The sequence below is a fragment of the Numida meleagris genome, chromosome 1 (assembly GCF_002078875.1).
Source record: "Numida meleagris isolate 19003 breed g44 Domestic line chromosome 1, NumMel1.0, whole genome shotgun sequence".
Classification (NCBI taxonomy): Eukaryota; Metazoa; Chordata; class Aves; order Galliformes; family Numididae; genus Numida; species Numida meleagris.
The window spans coordinates 17095046-17111091 of record NC_034409.1 but is presented as its reverse complement, the minus strand read 5'-3'; the positions used below and the strand labels follow the sequence as shown (position 1 = coordinate 17111091).

At 36.7% G+C, this 16046-nt stretch overlaps 1 protein-coding gene across 6 annotated transcripts in view; it reads right to left on the bottom strand.

The window, feature by feature from the left end:
- Positions 1 to 16046, bottom strand: part of FAM19A5 (family with sequence similarity 19 member A5, C-C motif chemokine like) — a 416638-nt gene that overhangs the window by 268311 nt on the left and 132281 nt on the right. The window lies entirely within an intron of this gene.

Here is a 16046-nt window from a genome sequence, read left to right as displayed (position 1 = left end):
ACACAGCTAGGGAGACAGCCAGAGTGTGCTGTGCTCCAGTGATTTCCCTGGCATTTCCTTTGCATAAGTAATACCAGAGAAGGAGAACTGGTACTGACCTGATGTATCTCTAGAGCCACTAGCACAGTTAAAATAACAGGAAACTATCCTGCACTTACCATCTCCCCGAACTGGGAGATGCTCAAATGGGGACTCTTATCCTTACTTGGGATGAGCTCACTGAAACAGTTTCCCAAAATGTCTCAAATGATGCATTCCACTTTTCTCTAGCAGTGCAAATACTTCTGAACAGAAAATGAGAACAGTCTTATGCAGATTTGCAGTGGCAACCTCCTGGGCTAAAAAAAATATGAATGTCACATTCCTGGCATCAGACATGAAAAGTCAGGGAGAGTCTGCCAGAATGGAAGAAAGGAAGTCAAGTAGCTAAAAAAAAATGTCCGGTTTCAAGATCATATGAGCCTGAAAATGACTTGTTTAGTTCCTGCAGTCACTGGACCATACCCAGAAGAAAATAGATAGCTGTCTACAGAAATGCAACAAATCTTGAAAGCCTTTCTACGACTCTCTTCTTTACTCTTGGTCAAAACTCTCTGCCCCCTTACATGACGATACTTATTCTTCTAGCGATGCTGCCAACAGTTACAAGATGTTCCATTCTTGGCTCTACACCAAATATATTCTCTTATTAATCAAAGGGAGCAGTCTCCTTAGCAGTCTGCTTTTCAGATCTACTGATTCTTGAACCAAATAGATAAGGAGCAAAAAACTTCCTAGGAAGCTGTCAGAAGCCAGCAAGTAAGGGGCTACAAAAAAGTTCAAAAAAAGTTCACTAATATTTGGAGAGTTCCCTGTTTGATGCATATGGATATGCTTTCCTCAGAATGAATTCCCTTTGATCTCTAAAAAAATGAATCTGATAATATTACTCTTTCTGAAACAGCAGCAGGAGGAGTAAAACTGACTCACCCTGAGAGTCAGATTCAACTAACTCTAGATGTACTACCTATTGAGGAAATCCTAATCAAAAATAAGAGCAATAGGATGTGCCGCATGAATGACAAAATTTTGTAAAATCAAAAACAGTGTGGCCAGCAGGATGAGGGAAGCATTTGTCCCCCTGTATTCAGCACTGATGAGACTCCACCTTGAATATTGTGTTCAGTTTTGGGCCCCTCACTACAATAAGGATACTGAGTTCCTCAAGCGTGTACAAAGAAGAGCAACAAAGCTGGTAAAGGGATTGGAAAATGAGACTTCTGAGCAGAAGGTTCAGGAGTTGTTTAGTGTTGAGAAAAGGAGGCTGAAGGGAGACCTCTTTGCTCTCTACAACTACCTGAAAGGAGCTTGCAAAGAGGAGGATGTTGGTCTCTTACCTCAGGTTACATGAATGAGCATGAAACAATTGTCTCATGTTGCAACAGGGGAGGCTTAGATTAAACATTAAGAAGAATTTCTTCACAGAAAAGGTGGTCAAGCATTAACTATCCAGGGAATTGGATGAGAATCTATCCCTGGAGGTATTTAATAGATGCATGGAAATGGCACCAAGGGACATGTTTTAGCTATGAGACTTAATAGGTCATGTTAATGATTGAACATTCCAACTGAAGTGATTCTACAAAGAACGAACCTGATCTGGATGGATGCAAGGTTGCTACAAACATCAGCTGACTGCACTCAGAGAAATCATTTTGATGTGACTGGGGATTGTAGGGTTAATAGAGCTCTCAATCTCCTGTAGTTGGATAAGATGGCAGGATTACAGTACAGTTTCAATGCAAGAAGAGTAAAAAGGAAAGCTACTAAAAGTGATGATTTATAGTCCTAAAGAAAGAAGGGAAAGAAGACATAGAATAAATGCAGAAAGCATATTAGAAAAAACAAAAGAAAGAAAAATGGTTTATTCTGTCCACTTGCTGCTTCAACTGAGACAAAATATCAGTCAACAGCAATACCCCAAGGATATTTGAATACCTGTTGACCATGCACCACTTTTTTGTTTCCTACAGCAGCGCTACAAAGGGAATTAGAACAATGATCACATTTAAAGTCACTGAAAAACTCAAAAGGTTCTAGAGATTCATGAAGACTAAACATTTGAGCAAAATCATGGTTAATTTTTTCAAACTACTTGATGTCAAGTAGCTTTGTATTTAGCCAGAGCACACTAGCATAACAGAAACACAAAAGAGCCTCGGAAGCAATATCCACTAGATCCCCTGACCAGAAACAACAGCCAAAAATAATTTTGTTTTCTAGATCCAAGAGACATTCACATTAAAAAGCGTGAGTAAAAACAAATAAACAAGGAAGAAGAAGTATTGGCCCCCACAATTCTGACTCTTACCCTTGTACACCTACCCTCACAAAGAAACAAAGCAAAGGTATACACATACAAGAAAAACAATAAAAGCTGACTTTCAGTGAATAACTAACAAGTTTCTAGTAAGTGTAACCGCAGAAAAAAACGTGTTCATTCCTGAATGTTTGAAACACATCTATAGTGCTTCCCAAAGAATAGTATATATTTTTTAATCTTCACATTGTTTGCCTCCTAAAACTAGGCATGTTTGTCATCAAACTCAAATAAAAGCAGCTTAATTACTTCTGCTGGCACTAATTTATAGCCTGTAGATTCTTGCTAATTAAGAACCTAATCACTGTTTCAATCTTCTCCATCAAACCTATATCACCTGCTGTGATTCATGCCTGCTGATTCCCTTCAGGTACTAAAGCCATATATCAAAAAGACATTTCCTAGGATAAAAGTAAACTTTTAAACTATGTAAGAGGTAAGTGGAGGAGATACATACGTCAAAATTTTATCCTTGCAAGTTTCAAACATGATACCACAACTCCTGTATTCTATATGAAGTCATTTTTTTTCTTTTTTTTCGGAAAAAAAGTCTATATAATTTAACTTGAAAACATTTTAAATTCCTAGAACAAGATGACTTAGAAGAACAGTTTTTCACTGATTTAGTAGCTCTTTGTTAAAACCAAATAGTCAAGAATACAAAAAGAATCAAGAATACTAAGAACACCAAATAAAAATAAAAAATTAAGAATACAGATTTGGCAATAAAGTGAAGGAAAATTCTATAAAAGAAGAAAAATATGACTTTTTTTTTCTCTGTTTATTCATTCAGTATGTTAGTTTCTGGAGATTTCCAAACTTACATAGTTCAGAGAATACAGAGTTATTGTTATATTGTCATTGTAATACTTCAATTGTTTCCACAGTAATCCCAAGAAGCCTATCTTATACTGAAGCACATTTATTTCAGTTCTTTATGTATATTTTTGTACTCCTGGAATGGCATGGAGTGTAATTCATCCTTTGTAGTTAAGTTTCCATTTTTGCACAACCATATTTGCTATGGAAAAAAAATAAAATTGCAATAATAAAAAGGCAGTATAATCAATATAGATTTTACAATCTAAATAAAGGATGTCCTGAAATGGTCCAACACTATCTTCTTATTTTGCTGAAATCATTACAATATTGTTGTAATGTATTCTCAGCTTTTTGTGCAGTGAAGCATTTTTCTTTCCTCTCTGTCTTTTTTTTAGAATGTTTTAAGTTCAGTGTTACATACACTCTTTCCTGTTATAAAGAGTTTGAAACAAATGGAGAGATGGTTTAAAACAGATGGAATGTGTTTAATGTACTTAGTGTGAACTGCTACTCATATCAAGCAAAAGCATAGAAACCTCACCTCAGTGAAGCACAGTGGAAGAGGCCAAAACACAAAATCCTTTCTTTCTCTAGTCTAGGAGTTTTATAAATGTAAAGCAATTAAAACGTAAAGCTAAAAGCTTTAAATATCAACACAGTAAATCTAAATTTGATAAGTGGAAGTAAAACTGAATTTATTTAATTGGGTCTTCTATTAATGACAATGTCATGCTACATATTCTTTTAGGACAATATTTTTAATGGTTAAATATAAAAACCTAAAACTTTACACGTGCTAGAACAGGCCTTTCCATAGCAGTCATTCAAATCAAGCTGAAATAAGAGATACTCACATTTAAATAAACATTATTACACTTGGTAGAACTTTACTTTTCTCATTTACAAAATTTACATAATTCTACACTACTACATGTGGGTGGAGTAGGAGTTCAAAACAAATGAGTCAATATTTTTCTTCAGGAAAAATACCATTAGCACAGCATTCATGAGCAATCATATAATCACAGGCAACTGTCCCAGACCCATAATATGTGACGACAAATTCGCTTTAAGGAAACAGCTCAGAGAGAGAGAGAAAGCTCTCAGTATGGAAAAGCCAAGATATTATTTCACAAACAATAAATTAAAGTAAAGCTTGACAACTTTCCTGCAACCAACTATAACACAGTCTCCTCAGCTGTAAAATAAGATTATTAAAATTTCTATTCTGTCAACCATTATTTTTTTTCTTGCCTCATCATACTTTGAGATAGAGCTCAGTGCTAGAGTTTCCTCTTAATCTTTAAACTACAATCTACCTCAGTATGTCCTGTTAGATGAAAATCAGGAAAGATGCTAGAAACAAGCATCCACTGTAATACACTGTGAGAGTTAATACTGTAGAACTGTTTAAGTTAAATAACCAAAACAACTACTTATATTTTACCATTTCTTGTGGGTATTTATGCATAACATCCATAGAAAAGATGAGAAAGACCAGTTTAAATAGATCGTTTTAGACTAAAACCTTACATAAACCTAATGCAGTACAAAATTTCTACTTCACTTTTTGCATGATAAATTCAGAGAGCATCTTCATGTCAAAATTCCTTGGAACATTTTTCAGAACATTACTCAGTTGTCTGATGGAAAGCATGCACAACTGCAGCCAGGATGAGCGCTGAACCAAGTTCAACATCGATTTGTGACTGTATGTGTTTCAGGGAGGATATTTCACTACCACTTTTTGTACGATGTCTTTGTAGCACAGTGAGGCAAACAGACAATACTCTAAAAAGTTTCCTGAAATGGTAAAACAGTCTGAATATAAGCAGCCATGTAACAGTTTATTGTTAGGATAAAATCAGCGGACCCTTCCCGAGACTTACTTCTGTTCAGCATCCTTCCCTTCAGAGACAGACATCCCTCCCTTTAGTCTACAGCCCTGTAGCACAGTAAACACAACATTGCTAGTTTTGCATTGCCTTTGTGTGGCCTTGGGAATGACACCTGTCAGAGACTTTGCATTTGTCTTGGTCTCCCTGGAGCTTTGGTTTGTCTTTTTGGTTTGTCTTGTTTGGTGGAAACAGGAATTTTCTTAAGGCTCAGGTGGCTACTTCCTGATTTGTATTTGAATTACTGCGTGGTACAATCATAACTTTTATGAACAGCAGTAACAAGTACTTATTCTCCAAAGAAAGAAATATTTGTCACCTCAGCATAACAATGTAACAGAAGAATACAAACATGGCATGATAATAGAAACAGCAGTGGTGGAGTCATAGGATGCAGTGTATAGGAGTAAAAGCATAGGACCGTAGGAAAGTAGACCTTCTGAGACCCCAGAGCTGTAACAAAAAATCACCAATGGACAGTTAAAGAAATGGATACCTGGCAACTGGGCAAAACCAGATGCAAGTGTAAGAAAGACAGTAAAGAACAGCATCCAACGTATTAGGCATATTGTATGTAATAGGTTCAAATGCAATGTGGAACTGCATACCGAAGAGTAAAAACAAGGTATAATGAATAAGGAATGGGCGGAAGTAGTCCCAAGCAGACTCTAAAGAGATGAAGAGGAAACCATTAAGTTAATCATCACAGTTCTAAAAGAGGACAAAGGAAACCTCACCATCCACATCATTCTCCTCATGATGCTGGTGGCTCACCACAAGTCACAACTGATGCCAATAGGCTTATGATGCAGAAGAGCAAGGAAGGACGAATGTAACATCACTAAAAGGCATAGGCAGAAGTAAATGTGTCCAAAACAATAATCATAGTATTTAGTATCCAGATTTTTCCTGCAATAATCATCTTCCCCTTATTTTCTCTTCTTTTGTAATAATTAGATTTGAACTAAAAATAATTATTTCACTAGACTCTTAAGATTTCAAATACACTAATTTCAGTTTAGTTTAGTTTGTACATAAAGAGTTTCCTTTTGCCAAGAACAAGACTAAGATTACATCACTTTTCCCAGACTATTTTCTGACTTGGTTCATGTAACTGCAAGTCTTCCTCTTTCTCCTACGCCTTCTCTTGTGCTTCTTAGCCTTGAAAATCCTGACCTCTAAATTATTTCAAAAATAACTGAAACAGATTTAGAAACAAGATGCCACAAATGGACCACAGTATACGAGTAGTTAATGCAAGTTACTTTGGCTTCCTTTATTTCTGCTACAGGGCAGTAGTGCTCCTGCTGAACTCAAAGCAAATTTCTAACTGACCACTTCAGTGCAGCCTCAGTTCTACACTGTCAAGCCTTATGTTGCTGAATATATAATGGTTGTAATCTTTTAGACAACAAATAATCTCTCTCAAAACAATCTAGTTCCTAGTTCTCTACATCAGCCTCATTACTAATTGGGAGCCAAAAATTTGACATGGAACATGCTGCTCTGAAACAGTCGGAGTCCCACAGGAAGAGACATGTGCCATGCCACTCTGCTATCCACTGTGTGAATCATAACACATCATGATAACGAAGCACTGAAGACATATGAGATGCCTCTTAGCAGTAGGAAAAGTAGCCTCTCTGATTAGTTTTACTAGAAATTAATTTCAAGAAATTTCCATATGAAAGGATGTAATGTGCTCCTCCAGTAAATGACAACTTTATCTTGTGACAGCACTGCATAAATTTCACTGTCTGGCTTACTTTTCACATCACTGTCCTTTTTGCTAGACTCATGTCAGACAAGCCAACCAGCCAGAGAAGACAGTATATACTACACTGAAGGAAAAAAAAGACTTGTTAAAAAGTAAAAATTAAACATGGTCAAAAGTCAGGATCCTCAATGAAAGGCAAGATTAATTATTGGGAAACAAATTAATTATGAATTTTGGCCCATCTGTACAAATTTATTTAAGGGAAGATGCTGAAAGAGACTAGCTTGGTTTTAAGGGATGCACTCCTAACTCAAAGAGAAACCACCCAAGGCAAAATTGCAAGTGTTCACAACCTTTGAAGGGTTGGCTGTTGACTTCAATGTCTTTTTGGATAAAAGAGATAGGATATAAATACTCATTTGTAGCTTTTTCCTATTATGGACCAGGTAATATGATTTTTGCTATTCCCAAAATCCAGGGGCTGTGCCCTGAGCTGTGAGCACAGGCCTCAGGGCTGCCTAGGCTCCCCTAGGCCACAGCTGGGCTGAGCTGCCTTCAGCGCCTGCCCCAGGACCAAGCGCTACTGCCTGCCCGCCTGCTCCTACCGGAGCTCTGCCAGTGCTTCCTGGGAAGGTCCAGGAAAGCCTGGGAGTCACTGCCCAGAAAATAGGAGACCAAGGGGGAGGCTGTGGGGCCGTGCTCACTCTGGTGGGAGAAGGCAGGAGGGCTGAAATCACCTGGAGCACATCCCTCTGCTGAGAGAAAGGACTCCAGCCAACATCAAAATCCTACCAGCGAGCTTCCCGTGTGCCATCCCACCACCTTTCTGTCTGGGTAAAACTGAAACCATAGGACCTTAGGACCCAGAGGGGCACTAGAAGGGTGAGCACAGCACCTGAGGAAAAGGTAAAAAATAGCAACTTTTCCAACATAAAAATTTTAAGAGTGTTATTAATAACAAAACTTTGTGTAAAATTTAGACTTGCATTTTTGAATCTGCACTAGGATCTGCGAGATGTCTTTTCACTAGGTTGCTAAGATTTTAAATAGATCACTAGTAAATTCTTGGGTCTGTGTATTGTGTGCTCCTTCTTGTCTGTAATAATATACTAAGTATGACATCATGCATTTTTCTTTTCTGGTACAATACTAAATTAGAAAAAGAAATACTAAATAATTAATATTTGTAATTAAAATTTATAGGAAAAATAATCAAATGTCTAGGTGAAATTTTATCTTAAGACACAAGAATTAAATACTGTATAGATGAAAAGAATTTGTGAAAACAAAAAGGAAGCCCCAAATAGGATGTATATCAGCATTAGAAACAAACTGTTACAAGACTATGTAAGTAGTACAAAATCTAATCAAATGAGCTTGGGAAAGCTTTTTAATGATTGTACTCTCAGCAAAGCATTAACTTTCCATATGCACAGAAATATTTTTCACTTAACATTCAGAGAGTAAAGTTTGTATTTATCAGTGAGAGGGAGAAAACAGAATGGTCCCCACAAATTCTCAGATGTCTGGTGAAATTACCCAGACCTTACATCTAAAAGCAAGTAATAGATACAGCCATGTCCATAGCTTGAGGACTTCTGCAGAATTTTCTATACTGCGTTGACCACATCAGTATGGAACTAATTCCAAATGGGACCATATAAAGAGAAAGTAACTGAAAAACCTGACCTGCACATGAATATGCTAAAGGAGTGAGTATATACGAATAATGAAAAACTGACTTTATAGTTAGACACGTGGTTCTTGAAGAATATTAAAAATCAAAAGAGTATTATTGATGAAAGATGGAAACATTTGCAATGAGCAGTGTGCAGTGTGACACCAACAGGAAGAAAAATCAAGTTATCAATTCCATTAGCTAATGACCCTTATATAGGCTTTTTCTGTTTCTGGACAGCTGCGCTGAGGACAATGGGATAAAGTTCAACAAGACCAAGTGCCAGGTCCTGCACTTTGGCAACAACAACCCAGGCAATGCTACAGGCTTCGGGCAGGATGGCTGGAAGACTGTGCAGAGGAAACGGACCTGGGGATACTGGTCGACGCTCGGCTGAACAAGAGCCAGCAGTCTGCCCGGGTAGCCAAGAAGGCCAATGGCATTCTGGCTTGTATCAGAAATAGTGTTGCCAGCAGGATCAGAGAAGCGATTATCCCTCTGTACTCAGCTCTGGTGAGGCCACACCTCGAGTGCTGTGCTCAGTTTTGGGCCCGTCACTGCAGGAAAGACATTGAGGCCCTGGAGTATTTTCAGAGAAGGGCAAAGAAGCTGGTGACGGGTCTGAAGCACAGGCTGTATGAGTGGATGAGGGAACTGTAATTACTTACTCTGGAGAAGAGGAGGCACAAGGGAGACCTTACCACTCTCTACAACTACCTGAAGGGAGGTTGCGGTGGGAGGTGGGAGTAGGCTGCTTCTCTCATGTAACTAGCAATAGGACTAGAGGGAATGGCCTCAAGCTGTGCCAGGGAAGAGTCAGGTTGAGCATTAGGAAATATTTCTCCGAAAGAGTGGTGAAGTGCTGGAACAGGCTGCCTAAGGAGGTGGTGGTATCACCATCCCTGGAGGCATTCAAGAAACATTTAGATGTTGTACTGAGGGACATGGTTTAGTGGAAAATACTTGTAATAGGTGGATGGTTGGACTGGATGATCTTGGAGGTCTTTTCCAACCTTGGTGATTCTATGATTCTAAAAAGCCAACTTCCCCGGCTCCAGTGGGGTTCCACATTGACAAGAGCAAGGATGCCTTGACGTGTTTAATTACTGTTTCACAGTGTGCATTCAAACCTTCTCAGGCTAAGAAGTACAAACGTCAAGTTCCTCTAGGGAAAAACACAGAAACCATTCCTCCAGAAGCTACCTGAAGGTTTGCTCATATACCTTAGATAAATACTCCAGTGCTGGTATTTCAGAAAAAAAGAAGTGTCTGATACATACCGTATGCCCACTATTCTCTTTTGGTCACCTCTGCTGAAGCTTGACAAATGTACGCATCTACTTAGTCACTTTTCCCACCAACTGTAAAAAAAATCTTTGTAAAACTAGCTTGCATAAAGTAGTTGACATGATCTCTGAAGATACTAAAGTGCCTAAGTCTTGTTCTTTCTGATTTTCCATCTCACTGTTCCCAGTTTTTCTTCAATTTACCAGCACTGAAAGTATATCTGGTATTCAGGTAGAATTAAACTTATAAGTTGGCCAAATTCAAGTTATTAAACTCATTAAAAATTGAGTTTAATATTTCTCTGGACATGCAGACAGCCATATGTCAGCACTTACTTTGATGTTTTTGTCTGTGAGCAGTGTCAGCCTCTACAAAATAATAGTAAAAAGTAAAGATAAGAGCAAAGTTTCCTTAAATATGAGCCCCAAGCATTATACCTGATATGTGTATTCACTTTCTGGTTCTGAATGAGGAGGAATACCAGGAGTTCAGCTGAGGTACCATTCCCCAGATCCTGACTTGCTATCAGAATCCCACCTATACTTAGTGGAGTTTCTAACTCCACACATCTCACCTAAATCTATTAATTTCCACAAAAGTAATGGAATTAACTCCTGGACATTTCAGCTTTCCTGCAGACATTAAACATTGCTAGAAGAGAAGGATGGAAAAGGTCCCCAGGTACTTTGTTTCATCTTAAATCCATCTTGAATCTTCTTGCTCTATAAATAATTCCAGTTACTACACAGAAATGTCAGTAGTAGATGTCCAAAACTTGTAGGTTTCAGTCTCAGACAGAAATTTCAAAATAGCAAAGAGAAAGCAAGAAAGAAACAAGGACACTGATTTCACTCCTGTACACTCTGGCAAAAATAGGAGATGTAGCATTGGCAGTGGATCTTCATGTCTTCAAGTCTGAGAAGATACACTGGTGAAGGTTAATATCCAATTCTAATCTGGTAGCTATATCAGAAGCTCTAGGACATCTCTTTATTTAACATAAAAGTTAAATTCCTTATGCATTGTGGTTCCCATTAAAAAAAAAAAAGGACCTAACACCAGTCTGAATTGAAGTCCCTGTAAAAGAGATTTTAATCAAAACTAGAAAGTTTTCAAATATTTAAAAAAATACATATGCTACTTCTTGTGTCCTCTGTCAAACATGTCTTGATCTCAGGAGAATAAAAACAGGAGCAAAAACATTCCTAAGAAATCCTTCTAGACTTTTTTAAATGCTTGGCACAAACAGCAAAGTTCTCATACAGTTGGTCAGCTCCAGTGGTGTCTGACTAATGCCTCCTCCTGCCACAAATACTGTTACATGTTTGCTGTAGCATCTTTCCAGTAAGTCTTGTGTCTTTTACTAAATTCCATTTATTTCAATAAAATTTTAAGAAATATCAGTTTTTCCTGTCTCATATTGGGTACAGAATCTTCTCATTTGATCAGTTTCTTCTGAAATAGGTATTATACTACCCAGAAAGATCAGTGTAAATCAGAAATCAAACCATATATTTAGAAGGATATTCAGAGAAAGAACCACAGAGAACTTTCAAAAACTGCTAGTACTGTCTCCTTTTTCTATACTTGTTTTTATGATTGCCTTCCATATTATTCACTGCCCTCATATCAGTAACATGAAATATAACTACTTTATCTGTATGTCATAAACCCTTTGTTTGCACATAGAGATACACAACTTACTGAATGTTCTGACAAGCACTCTGGAATGTATTCTGACTTTGTAAATGTATGCTTTATTTTGGCAATGTAATGCCTATGCAATTAAGATAAAGGAGATATTTATGCATTTCTAAGATAACAGATTCAAACTTTAATTGTAGATATCACATAGACCAGTAAAAACTTCCAACTCTGAATGGATCATCCTAATAGATATATAAGAAGGTTCCCAAAAGCTAAGTAGTAGTGTAGTCACATGAACAGAAATATTGTAGCTCTTAATTGGTTTCACATTGTGAAACCCACTAACTTTCAATTTTGGCGTGTTATTCAACACAATGTGAGAAACTACTCTATGCCACTGTGCGTAACAACGACAACAAAATATATAAGGCTAATAATAAAACAGGAATTTGTTAAAGCTGAATGCCTTGTCCCATTATAGAGATGATAGGCTGAGAAAAAGAAATTTTAAGTCAGATTCAGAATTGTCAGGCTCTATTAAGAGAAAGTCATTTTCGTCTGATTGTGCCAATGAGAGCAAAAGATAGGAAGAATTGAACAAGACAGCATGTTTTTCAGTACTTTGAAAAACACACAGTTATATAAACAAAAAGAGTCAAAGAATCAATGTTACGTCTAAATAGTCTCTACAGAAACCTCATTGTTCTATCAAAAGAACATTCACCTCCTTAGTTTCTTCACTCTTATCTTCTCGGGTGAGATTCTGAGGAAGTATTCCGTGTCACTGGTAAGGAAGCCTTGCTTCCTTTTTGTGATCATATATCACTCTCTAGTATTTCAGGTACCGCTTTATGGCTTCCTGACAAAAACAATCTATCAAATAAATAAATAGGTAAATAATAATTCCATGGCATAACATATTAGGGTTTTGTTTTGTAGATTCTCCTATTAACTCTTTTTTTTTTTTAGTATTCTATATACAAACTAAAAATTGTAACTCTATATTGAATTTATATATGCAATAAAAGCAAATATATATGAAATGTAATTTCCAAATATTCTGACTACATTTTTGCAATTGAAGTAATTTCATATAACATCTTGAAAACATCTAGAAAACATAATGTATCTAGAATTTTTCTTTCTCATCAGGTAATTTAAAAAAAAAAAAAGCAAAAACAGTGTCAGAAAAATGCCGAAATGTTTACAGTTAGAGATATTACTACTAAAGCTACAGCTTATCATTTCTGTTGCAGTGGTCCAAAATTATTCACTACAAATAATGTAGACAATACAGTGTAGATATAACAGTCTACATATGAAAAATATCACCAAAACAGCTCTCTATCCCTTAAACTAAGCTAACACTCAAATGGCAAACAAATTATTTACAAGAGTCTGGCATTTTATTTTAAACAGTTTAAGATCAATATTCTCCACAAAAAAAACTTCTAGAGATGTATGAAGTTCCTCCTACTTCAAACCATCTCTGAAAGTGTTCACAGACGTTTGCAGAACACACTCCTCAGAAAACAGCTTTACAGCTAAAGAGTTCATATTTTTGCAGAGAAATATTCATTATAGCATCATATGACACATGTAAGCAAATGAAAATTTCAAATACCTGGGGTAAACAACTGCTGCTGTTACATTACCAGTCACCTTACAGTTAATACTAGAATATTTATATATAAAACAAGTAAGTTTACAGAAGTCAGTGTCCCCCAAATCCACCCATAAATTCACTCAAGCTAACAAAATAATATCAAAGTGAACTTCCCACATTTGAATTGCATGTCACTAAAATATATTACTAAAAGTAATGTTTTATTGATGAGTTAAAAAAAAAATAGCTTAATTCCCATTGTAGGCAAATTACCCCAGAAATGTCAAGAGTAAGCAGGAAAAAGTCTTGTCAGTCAAAAAACAAGACAGTGAAATCACATATCAGATACAAAAAACCTTATGAAGAATCCAGTCCATTTTCCTGTCATCCTACAGTTCTAATCAAAACAATACATCAATCACTTCTTCAGGTTTTCAAGGAGCTTCTTTAATAACTCAGCCTTCTGCTCATTGTTTCAGCATTAGACAAGTCCTTGTAGAACTGCAACTTCTTTCAATTTGTTGCTCAGGCACATGTGATACTTAAGAAGATTATTGCAAATGTCTGTAACAGAAGTCATACATCTCAATCAATAACATCTATTGATTACTGTATATTCATAAGCCAGGCTGTATTTTTACCTCAGCAGAATCTAATAATTTTCAGTAATGCATTATCAGCAAAAAAAAATAATAAGACAAAAAACATGTGTATTCCCAGGTGTCTTGAAAGGAAAAGTATGAAAAATGAGCCTCTAAAACAAATTCAGTATTTCTAAAGCATACAGATAAAACTGATAGAAGTTAACTTTGCAGATGTTCATTTGACTTTCTGTTTTCTGTAGGAATTAAATACTTTTTTCAAAGAGAAGCAAACATAGCTACTTGGGCTACTGAAATGGTTCATGTATTTAAGTTATGACAGGAATTGATTGCACTATTTTGATAAGCCAGCTAATGAATAGCAGTAAAGACTAGCTTGCAGTGGAAGTCTGCCAAGATTCTATTTAGAAAACCACGTATAGATATATCAAAAACTCTTTATAAGTTAATGAAAAGTGGAAAAAAATATTGGCAATATATTAATTATGCTTCAAAATTAAATTTTGAGTGCAAAATTAAACTTTTAAATGCAAACAAATGCTTCACCCCATATTCTCAATGTAGCTGTAAAAATAGCTCCCCATGTGAAAGGGAAATGGGAGATAATAAAATTCTTTTCAGGAAAAATAAATTAAAAACTGAATCTTATATTCATTACTTTGAATGATTACTCAAAATTTCTGCATTCTGTAACTATAATACAAAAATACTAAGTGTTATCTAAAAGAGAAGTGCTCCTGTACTTACGATCCAAATTACCTTAATAATATCATCCTCTTTGAAAGAAAAAAAGAAAAGGTAAGTAAGAAACTGTGAGAAGTTCATTACATATTAGCACTAAGCCAAGAAAAAATAATGGAAATAATGGCAGCATTTACTCAGGCTAAAGTCTAATGCTAATTCGATGTCAAGAAAAAATATTTCTCAGTTTTGCTTCTGTAAACAAAGGTCCCTTGCACAACACCTCATTTCAAGCTCTGGAACCTTTTATGCCTTTTTCCAGTACAGACTTCACTAAATATGTCTATAAGCCACAAACAAACCAACAAACAAAAAACAAAATACAATGTCCTGCATGGATGAAGTTTCTTGGCAGATACACAGTGCACAAACTAATTTTACATTACTACTCCAGAGACCACGTTACTTCCTGAGAAAGATTCAGTGTGAAAATCTAAGAATAAAAGCATCACATATATCCAGATATACACTTACTAATTTAATAAAGTAATTTGTAGTGATGTCTGTGTAATCATATGTAACTAAACGAAAATATTCCACAATTTGAAAGTACTGGCTGCCTCATAAAAAATATTAAGTAAACCAGACCATATTATACATGCATTATGATATCCTTCAACTCTTGAGGGTTACAGAAGTAAAAGCCACCATTGGCAGAGTTCTGTATATTAATCTCAAACAGTGGCACAATCTTCATCTTGTTCTTCTTTACCTCCAACCTCATGCATTAATATCTACTTCTTTGTTCAGTCCTCCACTTAATACATACTTAATTCCAAGTCCTGCATACACACTTCTCTCTGGGAGCAGCTTCAGAGACAACCACGAGAACAGGTCTCCCACTGTGCACACTGCCTAGCTGCAGAGAGCATCTGCAAGAGGTTGTCCATGTCCAGATCCAGCTTTGTCTCCAACTAACACATCCTTAAAGCCCTGGAAAGGATGTCATCCATGCCACAGAACGTGAAACTAAAGTAGTTTTTGGTCTGCGCTTATCCAGCAAAACCTGCATGTAAGCACAGCAGAACCACCCAGCCAGTGAAAGCACATACATAAAGGCAAGGAAAGCCAACCCAGCAACAGGCTTCCGAAAGCAACTCTTTTTCAGATGGAGGACCATAATTAACACAGACCTTGCTGCATTTGCTGCCTCCTCAGCTGGAAGACCACAAAGGATGTGCCACAATCTAAACATGCAAAACCTGCCGGACATAAAGAGGACTATGACTATTTCCTCCAAGCCCCAGAAAACATTACTGTAGGAAGGAGACAGACCACAATTAGATCAACTTCAGTGGCTATCTAATGAGCAGCTGGCAATACAGCAGCAGTTGAAGTGCACCAGTCAAGCTAAATCCCCAGTGCTGAAGGGAGCTTTACAGCCTCCATCATACCTGGGCCACATTGATTTTTATTTCCCCTTTTATTCTTGACAGGACACTTTCACAAACTGTCCAATCCAGAGATGATGAGACATGAAACTGCACTAAGAACACTGTGTCTGCAAGGGAAGCACCCAAATTGGGACCAAGGAAACTCCTTACAATGGCAGTATCTAAAACAGTCACAACAGCAGCAGTGGGAAAGGAGTGGAAGTATTTGATTGGAAGGTCATTGGAAAAAGAGTAGATGTCTTCTCACGACAGGATGATCTGAACAGTTTCTTTTCAAAGCAAACTTCCAGCAATAAGA